The sequence below is a fragment of the Cannabis sativa genome, chromosome 5 (assembly GCF_029168945.1).
Source record: "Cannabis sativa cultivar Pink pepper isolate KNU-18-1 chromosome 5, ASM2916894v1, whole genome shotgun sequence".
Lineage (NCBI taxonomy): Eukaryota > Viridiplantae > Streptophyta > Magnoliopsida > Rosales > Cannabaceae > Cannabis > Cannabis sativa.
Window position 1 is genome coordinate 23,554,365 of NC_083605.1, and position 10,194 is coordinate 23,564,558.

The 10,194-nt window shown below is 35.6% G+C and overlaps 1 non-coding gene across 1 annotated transcript; it reads right to left on the reverse strand.

The window, feature by feature from the left end:
• Positions 1–9,816: 9,816 nt before the first annotated feature.
• Positions 9,817–9,923, reverse strand: LOC115696100 (small nucleolar RNA R71). The gene has a single exon (XR_004007698.2). It is a non-coding gene; the product is annotated as a small nucleolar RNA R71 (small nucleolar RNA).
• Positions 9,924–10,194: the final 271 nt, after the last annotated feature.

The window sequence follows — 10,194 nt, forward strand, 5'->3', positions numbered from 1 at the left end:
TTCGCACATATATATATTACCATTAATGTCACCGCATGTCAATCTTGACATCTCACAAAGCTATAACCATCAATATATGTCAGTACATATATATATTACCATCAATATATGTCAGCACATATATATATTACCATCAATATATGTCAACACATTTCTATCTCATAAAGCTATAAACTGTATCTCACATTGGTATTACCAAATACCAGTTAGGCGTGTATCAAAAGAGCTCGTGGGTACCGCTGATCCTCACTTAATGTCTATCTCCTCACAACACTTAATGTATGTCTGTCTATCTCCTCCCACTATTTGCATACATGCCTATCTCAAACATATATATTGTGTCTGTCTATCTCCTCTCATTTTTATAGATATGTCTATCTTCCTACACCATATATATATACATGTCTATCTCCTCCCATTATCTACATACACGCCTATATATTATGTCTGTCTACCTCCTTTCATTATTTATATACATGTCCATCTCCTCCCATTATCTACATACATGCCTATATATTATGTCTGTCTACCTCCTTCCATTATTTATATACATGTCTATCTCCTCCCATTATCTACGTACATGCCTATATATTATGTCTGTCTACCTCCTTCCATTATTTATATACATGTCTATCTCCTCCCATTATCTACATACATGCCTATATATTATGTCTGTCTACCTCCTCTCATTCATATATATATATATATATCCATCTCCCTACAATATATATGCATATAAATGTCTATTTTCTTACACCTCATACACATGTACATCTATCTACTCTCATCTCATATTTTGAGATAGACAGCCAAATATTTTTCATTTGACCCAACAAGATGACTTGGTCTAGTTAAGAGTCTCTTTGAAGAACTAATTTATCACACAAAAATTATTGGCCAAGGTAGCCACATACACACATGCGACAAGGACTACCCAACCACCATGCTCGAACCGTTCAGCCTATTTTCTTGTTTCAAACTGCAAGATAAGCGTACAACGCTTACTTAGACAAAACTCTTGGCCAACACCTAATTTGGTGTTAATAACTCTCCAACTAAAATAAATTCTAGCTAGAGAGTGAGGGAAAAACTGTAGAGGTAAAAATTTGCTTAATATTTGTGATATTTTTGAGAAGTCCAATATGCAAGTCAGACGAGCCCATCAATAATGGATCCAACAATATTAGGTCCAATAAGACAGTCAGACAAACTCACTAGGCCTTGAAATAGACTAACGAGTGAGCCTATGGGCCACAAGCCGGATCGTTCCGCAACTGGGTTCGAGCCCAGCCAGTCAACCAAACGGGTGAACTCAAGTAAATATGAAACCAGTCAGGAAGACGGTTACTACTCCCTAATAATTAGGGAAGTAACCAATTTGAACGAGTCCAACGGGTGACGTGGACAGAGGGCAACGACACTGAAAACACACGATAAAAGGAACCATACGATTGACGCTGGACGGAAGAGATTCGATACTCACACTACTCACTGACTCAAGCAGACAGTCGCCTTTTCTAAGCTTTTCTCTTAAGCCTCACCATCGGAGTTACTCTTTTAGTCCGTCTGTCCGCTTGTCTACTCATCAGTCCGGATACTATTTAAATTACATTTATTTTCCGTTATTATAATTTTTTACTATAATCGTACTGACTTGAGCGTCGGAGTCCCTTTGGCTGACACCCCACCGGTGCTCCCAATTGAACTATTGTCTCTCTCTTTATTCTTGACAGGTTGTTGGTGCCCAAATTTTGTAATTGTAGATTTCACCCTCTACAATTATATACTATAGTACAAAATATTCACATCTTACAAAGTAAACTAATATATTATAGTAATGTACAAATTCTCCAAGAATCTTGCGGCCACTATGAAAAAGGAGAAGTTTGAAGAAAAATGAGAGATCTTAATGTGATTTCGACATGAGGCAAAGTCCTGAACTCTAAGAAATCCCCAGGGTAACGATCCTCAACGAGCCCTAGTCCCCAAAGAGGACCCATCCCGTGCGACATCATTAGTCTCGTGGGGACCCCCCATGTGCATCATGTCGCGATGCTGGGAAGAGGACTTCCCAAGGGAGCCTTCTCCCTGTACTGCGAAGCTTCCCCAAGGGAGCCCTCTCCCCATGTTGCGTTCGCTGTCCCAAGGGATCCTTCTCCCCGTGCTATGCCACTCCCCCAAGGGAGCCTTCTCCTCACGTCGCGCTGCTCCCGAAGGAGATGTTGGGTTTTGTGCCCTAAATAAAACCCATTACAATCTGATTAGTTATCAATTTAAGAGTTTTGAAGTGGTTTATGTTAACATGTATTTTTCATGTTTATCGTTTAATATATATTTAATATATACACAAAATCAGTTAAGTCCAGAACATATGTTTATTCACAATTACTGTATTGTCAACACAGTGGAATGTGATTGTGATTATATGATTCAGAAGACTAAGTCCCTATTTCATCAGTGTTTTGGATTTACACTGATGCGATAATAAGCGATGAAGTATACTTACACTTGGAATAAGTGTTATGTTCTTTCCAGGACATTGTTAAAGTATACTAGTTTCGAATGTATGGAGTATACATTGGACTGGACCGATATTGAACTTAGACAAGATATTATAAACTTACCGTTGTATCTTTCCAAGTCAATATTACTAGTTGATCTTAGATTAAAAGAATCTAAATCCTGATATGCTTAGACTCAATCTCAAGAGTGCTATTCATGTTCTTTAATTTATTAGTTAAGCCTACTTTTGGGTCAGGGTGATACGTATATTTTGGGAACATGATAGTATGACTGAGTGGGAGCGCTGAACATAAATATGGAATCTATAGCTTCTACTGGTGTATAGAAGTCAAGTGATGATTCTCTTCGAGCTTAGCTAAATAGAAGTAAATGGATGAGCTCTTGTTTCAGTGACTATATCTTAGATCACTAAAGCATCATTTACAGGTAGCTAAGTGTTTTAAGGGGCTAATACATTGAGGGGTGAAAACGGTAAATTTTATCCCATCTCGATGTAAATCATCTATATAGAGATATTTGATCACATTAAGATTATAACCATGGTTAAATGAGATAGCATATCTATATCGTGGAACATATAGAATGCTCTATATAAGTCTGAGAGTGCAATTCCAAGTTCTAAGAGTGGATTCAACAAGGAATTAATAAGTTAGGGAATTTACTTGGTAAATTCGGTTCGACTTATTGGAAGCTCAGCAATATAGATCCATGGTCCCCATTCTAGTTGAGACCATACTATTTGTAAGACTCAATAATTGATTTATGTTTAATCAATTATAATTCTAAAAGTTAGACTATGTCTAATTTGTGATTTTCACTTAGCAGGGTTGAAATTGTAAAGAAAAGAGATTCTAGGTTTATTTATTAATTAAGAGACTCTATATGTCTACTTAATAATTATGTTAAATGACAATATTATTTAATAATCTATTTTAGTTATTAAATAATTAGTTTTGGCATTTAAATGGTTAGAATTGGAAAATTGACATTTTTGGGAAAATAGAAATAAAATTGTGGAAACTGCAAAATCCAAGTGCGGCCCAATCACACCAAGGGCGGCCACTTATGTGTATTTCCCAGTTATTATTTTCATTTTTTCTAATGCCAAATAATTACTAACCTAAACCTAGCAGTTATCTATAAATGGAAAGTGATGACTCACACCAAATAAGGCAATTAAGTAATTACTCAGTAATTCAGGAAACTGCCTATTTCCAAAAGTTGAGCTTCCCTTTTCTCTATATATAGCCACCGATCTCTTCTTTCTCTCATTGAACAATACACAACAATACAAGAGAAATACAATTTTGAATCCTAGTGAGAGAGTAGTGCCCACACACAGCAAACAGTACCTCCATCATAGATTGGAAGACTGTGAAGGATCAAATCCAAAAGAAGGACATTCGGGCTCAGATCTTGATTATACTCTGCAACAGAAAGGAATCAAGGGTTAGAGATCTGAGTGGAAGGAGACATATTATTCCGCTGCACCCACTGTAAGGTTTCTCATACTTTATATGTGTTTATTTATTATCGTTTTAGAAGTTCATATTTAGGTTGTTAATCAACATACTTGTGAGTAGATCTAAGATCCTAGTAAAATAATTCCAACAGGAGACCCATCATGCCACCTGCAAGGTTAGAGACAACAATGTGTGTACAAGGGGTACAAATAGTGGAGGCATGATTCCCATATCAGCACCACCAAACACCCGACCACCACTATCTCCATTTCAATACTACCTTCCATCTGATGCATCAGAATAGTACATGGTCCTTACAGAGACTACTTGAAGCTTATTTTGTAAACAAGGTCAATAGAGCTCAACTATAAATACTCTATTACTCCATTAGAGAGTGGGATGGAACCTTGTAATTTTGAGAGACCATTTTCTAAATACAAATCATTTCATATCATCTCTCTCTCTCTCTCTCTCTCTCTCTCTCTCTCTCTCTCTCACACACACACACACACACACTTTTACAATAACATCACTTCACCATTTTTATCAGTCACTAGTAAATGTTTCTCTCCACAATGTAATTGACGAGTTCAACTGTCAATAGTTTGGCATTGTTTGTGGGAAGAACTGTTGGGATTTTATGCCCTAAATAAAATCTATTTCAACATAATCTTATTTATTAATTAATAAAAGATCAGAAATCATTTTTTGTTGCATGGTTCACATGTTACTTTCAAGATTATATGTTCAATATATAAATTTTGTTAAATTATAAACATATTGATATTCGTGATTATAGTATTGTCAACACAGTGGAAAATAATCAAGAATATATGCTTCAAATTATTTAGTCATACGATTTATTAGTGCACTGAATTTATACTAATGTGATAATCAAAGATGTGGTTTACTTACACTTGTATAAGTCGAATGCCCTTTTTAGGGCATTAGTAAAGTAAACTTATATCGAATGTATCGACTATACATTGGACTGGATCGATATTGGCAGTGAAAAAAATATCATAAACTTATTGTCACATCTTTTCTAAGTCGGTATCACTTAGTTGATCATAGGTCAATTGATCTCAATTCTGAGATGGATAGTGTTGATGCTGAAAAGGCCAAAACTAGCTCGCTAGATTGACGAGATGATTAATAAGTTTAACCAAATAATTTAGAGAGACACACAAAATTTATAGTATTTCACTCTCCATGTCAAGTTTTTATTTCTCATGAGAATTATAGAAAAATGCTAAGTGTTTAAGCTCTAGTGTCTAGAGAGAGAAACTAGAGAGAGAGAGGCTCTAACCTTGTGGGTAGTTTTTTAAATGTGAAAAATGAGCTAAGGGAGCTCTCCTTTTATAGGTATAAAAAAATATAAATAAGATATTTTTGACCATTGATGATGATTTAGCGGTAAAAATTAGCTCTTGGTGATGATAGTCATTTTTCAGAGCCTAGCGGGTCTCGTTGTGAGTAACTTGAAGTTTATTTTTTGTAACTCCCTTGGGGGTAAACTTTGACGATGATAGCTTTAGAATTAAGATTGAAGTGTGAGACATGACTTGATAGACCATTGAATTAGCCTCAAAAAGTAAGATGAATCGCATCAATCAGATCAAAATTGAGTGAATTATGGCTGTTTAACTAAAGGCAGTTCATGATTCAACGCCCAGGTTGACATATGACATCAATCTGGACGTTGGGTAAGTGATAAAACGTCCAAGGGATGTACTTCAAGGTGTCTAAGTGATATTTTGACTTCACTTAGCCTGTTTATATGTTCTAGTAAAGCTGCTCACCAGTTCTCGGAGATGTTGCTGTTATGCGAAAATGGGATACTTGAAACTCTTCATTTCTGAGTGAGTTGGAAATAAGAAATGAAAAGTTATGAATTTGACTTCTATAACTTTATGGATATTTGTTATTGTGAAAAACTAGACGGATAGTCTAAATGGCATTAGAATCGGATAAGCAGAACCCAGCGCATTAGGCTATATGTCAACTTGGGCGCTAGGTACTTACTCTCGAGCTCCTGAGATCTCCTATTTGATACTTCCAAGGCTTCTGAACTTGAGGACTAGGTATTCTACCCCATTTTGACTATTTTAGACTCATTGTTCAAATCAGATTTGGCATTTGAGCAACTGAAGGCAACGTCCCAGGTTGATTGCAACCTGGGTGCTAGGCTCAGCACTAGCTCAACCTGGGCGCTAGGCCCTGTTTCTAGGGGCTCAAGTTTGCAGTTTTATCATTGAGTTTGCTTGAATCTTCACTATTTCTGACAACAAAAAAAATTCCTAGAATACTTTTTGGTGAACTTGATTGGAAACAACCCAGGTTCACAATACGTCAACCTAGGCGCTGGGCCCAGCCCTAGGTGTCAACCTGGGCACTGGGTCCTAGTTCTAGCCTTCCAAAAAAAAAATTTGATCCTCAAAAATAGTTGAATCTCAATATTTTCTATTTTTGGAGAAGATCCTCAAAATAAGTCTTGGAAAACACCATTGAAAATGGCCAAGGTTGATAAAATGTCAACATGGGCGAAACTGGGATACAACACGCAGGTTGACATATTGTAAACCTGAGCTATTTTTCATCAAATTCAGAAAAAGTGTTTGGGGAATTTTTTTCGTCATTAGAAATAACAAATATTCAAGCAAACTTGGGGAGAAAACCATAATCCCGGGTCCTTGGAAACGGGGCCCAACGCCCAGGTTGACAATCAACCTAGGACACTGCCTTTAATAGCTCAAATTCTAAATCCAATGTGACCATTGAATTAGGAATGGTCAAAAATAGGCTAGGAGACCTCGTTCTCAAGTTCAGAAGCCTTGGAAGTATCAAAACAAAATTGTCGGAGCTTGGGAGTAAGTACCCACCGCCCAAGTTGACAAAAGGCCTAATGCTCTTGGTTCTGCTTATCTGGATTTGACGTCATTTCGGCTGTCCATCTAGTTTTTCACAATGACATTGATCCATCAATTCAGAGAGATCAAATTCACAACTTTGAATTTCTCATTTCCAGGTCACCCCGAAATGAAGAGTTTCGAGTCTCTCATTTCTGCAAAACATCTCTGAAAACTAGTGACCAACTTTGCCAGAACACATAAATAGACTAAGTGATGTAAAAATATCACTTATGAATCTTAAAGGACATCTCTTGGATGTTTTTACACTTACCTAGTGTCGAGGTTGATGTCAGATGTCAACTTGGGCCCTGGGATGTCAACCTGGGCACTGGGTCATGAACTGCCTTTAGTAAAGTAACCATAACTCACTGAATTTTAATCTGATTGATGCGATTCAGCTTGAGTTTGGAAGCTAATTCAGTGATCTATCAAGTCACGTATCACACTCCAGACATAATTTTGAACCTATCGTCGTCAAAATTCACCCCTTAGGAAGTTACGAAAATAAGCTCCAGGTTACCTGCAGCGAGACCTGTCAGGCTCCGAAAAATGGCCATCACCACCAAGAGCTAATTTTCACCGCTAGATCATTATCAATTGTCAAAAACATCTTATTTGTATTTTTCTCCTATTTTTGTGAGCCTCCTTCACCTATAAAAGGAGAGCTCCCTTACCTCATTTTTCACATTTAGAAAACTACCCACAAGGTCAGGGCTTCTCTCTCTAGATTTTATTTCTCTAGAATTTGGAGCTTCTGACACTTTGTATATTGCTGTAATTACCATCTCATGAGAAATAAAAACTCAAATTAGATGTAGCCCCATGATGAGTGCACATTTGTACACTCATTCTTAGTCAATAATTAGATGAATTAGTTTTAATTTTTTTACATATTTGATGTGTTTTCTCTAAGTGTGTAGGTAGGTTTGTACTGAAAAAACATTTTGTGATGGGCTGAGATCTTTGAGCCCATTTTTGACAATGATTTCATCACTTTCTCAAAGAGCTTATGAAACCCAAAATGATAGAGCTCATTCCCAGCTTTCCAAAACATGTAAAATCATCTTATTTGGAGCTCGAATGCAAAAGTTATGCATGATTTACTGAGGAAGGTCAAAATAAAAAAATTTGGTGTTGTGCACTATAGCGCAGGGGGTCTACGCTATAGCGCCCCGCTGAAAAAAAAAATTACGAAAAAAAAAGATAATTTAAGCACGAGTTCGGGATTTTCCCTCTTAAGCACTATAGCGCGGGGTATGGGCGCTATAGCACAGCACTTATCATTTTTTTAAAAAAAAATCATAATTCTAAGAGGATTGATCTATCTTTGTTGGCCTATATAAAGAAGCATGTAAATCATATTGAGGAATGAATAGAGAGATAGAAACAAGCAACTTTGAGATTAGAAAACACATTGAAGAGCAAGAGAGAAGAGACTTCAAAAAGTTATCATCAACTATCATCATTAAGAGTTCTTTTCTTCTTCTTCTTCTTCTTCTTCTTCTTTATTCTTTGTTTAGTTATTTAATTATGAACATGACTATTATGGTTATTATGTTTGTGATTATGAACTAAACACTCATTCTAGAGTGTTGATGGAACTATTTTAGATTAAATTTAAGTTTTTAGATTATTCTCATATTTGTTCTGGTTATTTGTTTATGCAATTTTGTGCTAATTATCATCTTCTTAATGTTTGATCACCATTAATTAGTATAGAGATTTTAGGTTTTACACTTGAGAGAGGTAATCTAAAATCAGACTTAGAATTGCATGACATAGGAAAAGTGTGAGGTTGAGAGATTCCACTAATTCTGTAAGTTTCATTTAAAAAGAATCATATTGCTTTATGAGTGCTTATTTGATTAACATTGAATAAAGATATCGTGTTAGTTATTCTAAGTTAAATCTATCATCGCTCGAGAGAGGTTAACAAGTTACATTAGGATTCTTGAAACTACAAATTATAGGATAAATTGGATAATTAGTAAATTGAAATTCATAGTTTAAAATAGGGAAATCAATGCTCTAGGTTTTTACTTTTTGATTAAAAATCATTGTTTGTCTATTTATTTTTCTATTTATCTTATTATTTGTTTCTTAATTATAATTTACTTTGTGTTAACTAATTAAAGTATAAAATTAAAAATTATAATAATTAGTAAAATTTAATAATCAATCCATGTGGGTTCGACAACCTTTTTAGTATTAAAACTTTGCTATAATAATATTGTATGATTGCAGTAAAAATACTGTATCAAGTTTTTGGCGCCGTTACCGGGGATTGAAAATTCTTAAATTATTGCTAATATTATTACTACAAGTTTTTGCTTTAAATTAGATTTTATTTTGTTTCTTATATTGTTTGTTGCTTTGTGGTTCAGTTTATGCAAAAAAATTGAAGTGCCACACCACTCACACCGCTGAATCCAGAGATTGAAAGAACTCTAAAGTAATTAAAAGCGAAGAAAAAACTAGACTTCACCATGGCAGCTAATAACAATAATGGCCTTAATAACAACCAACCAGCACCTGCTGCAGTTGATGCACAACCACGTGTTGTTCGTGATTATTGCTTACCTATGGTGAATGAAAATGTGACAGGTATTTTTAATCCAGTCATTGCTGCTAATAATTTTGAATTGAAGTCTTTTTTAATCAATATGGTGCAACAAAATAAGTTTGGTGGCTTGGCTACTGAATATCCCAATATCCATCTAGCTATATTTTTGGAGGTATGTGCTACTGTGAAGATGAATGGTGTTACTGATGATGCCATAAGACTACAACTCTTTTCTTTCTCCTTAAGGGATAGAGCAAGAAATTGGTTGCAATCTCTACAACCAGGTTCTATTACTACGTGGGATTACATGGCCAGAAAGTTCATGGTGAAATTCTTCCCTCCATCAAAGTCTGGACAGTTAAGGAGTGAGATTGGACATTTCAGATAGCTAGAATTAGAGCAACTTTATGAAGCATGGGAGCGATTCAAAGACTTATTACGTCACTGTCCACAACATGGTTATGAGAGTTGGATGCAAGTCTCAATTTTCTACAACAAGTTGAATGGGCCAACTAGGACTATTATTGATGCTGCTGTCGGAGGAGCGTTATTGTCTAAACCTGCAATTAAAGCCATTAATTTACTAGAAGAGATGGCCACTAATAGCTATAATTGGCCTAATGAAAGAAATACTCTTATAAAAGTGGCTGGATTACATGTAGTATATCCTGTGACAAATATAGCAGCTCAAATTTTTGCTTTATCTAATCAAGTGGCAGCCATAGTTAATCAG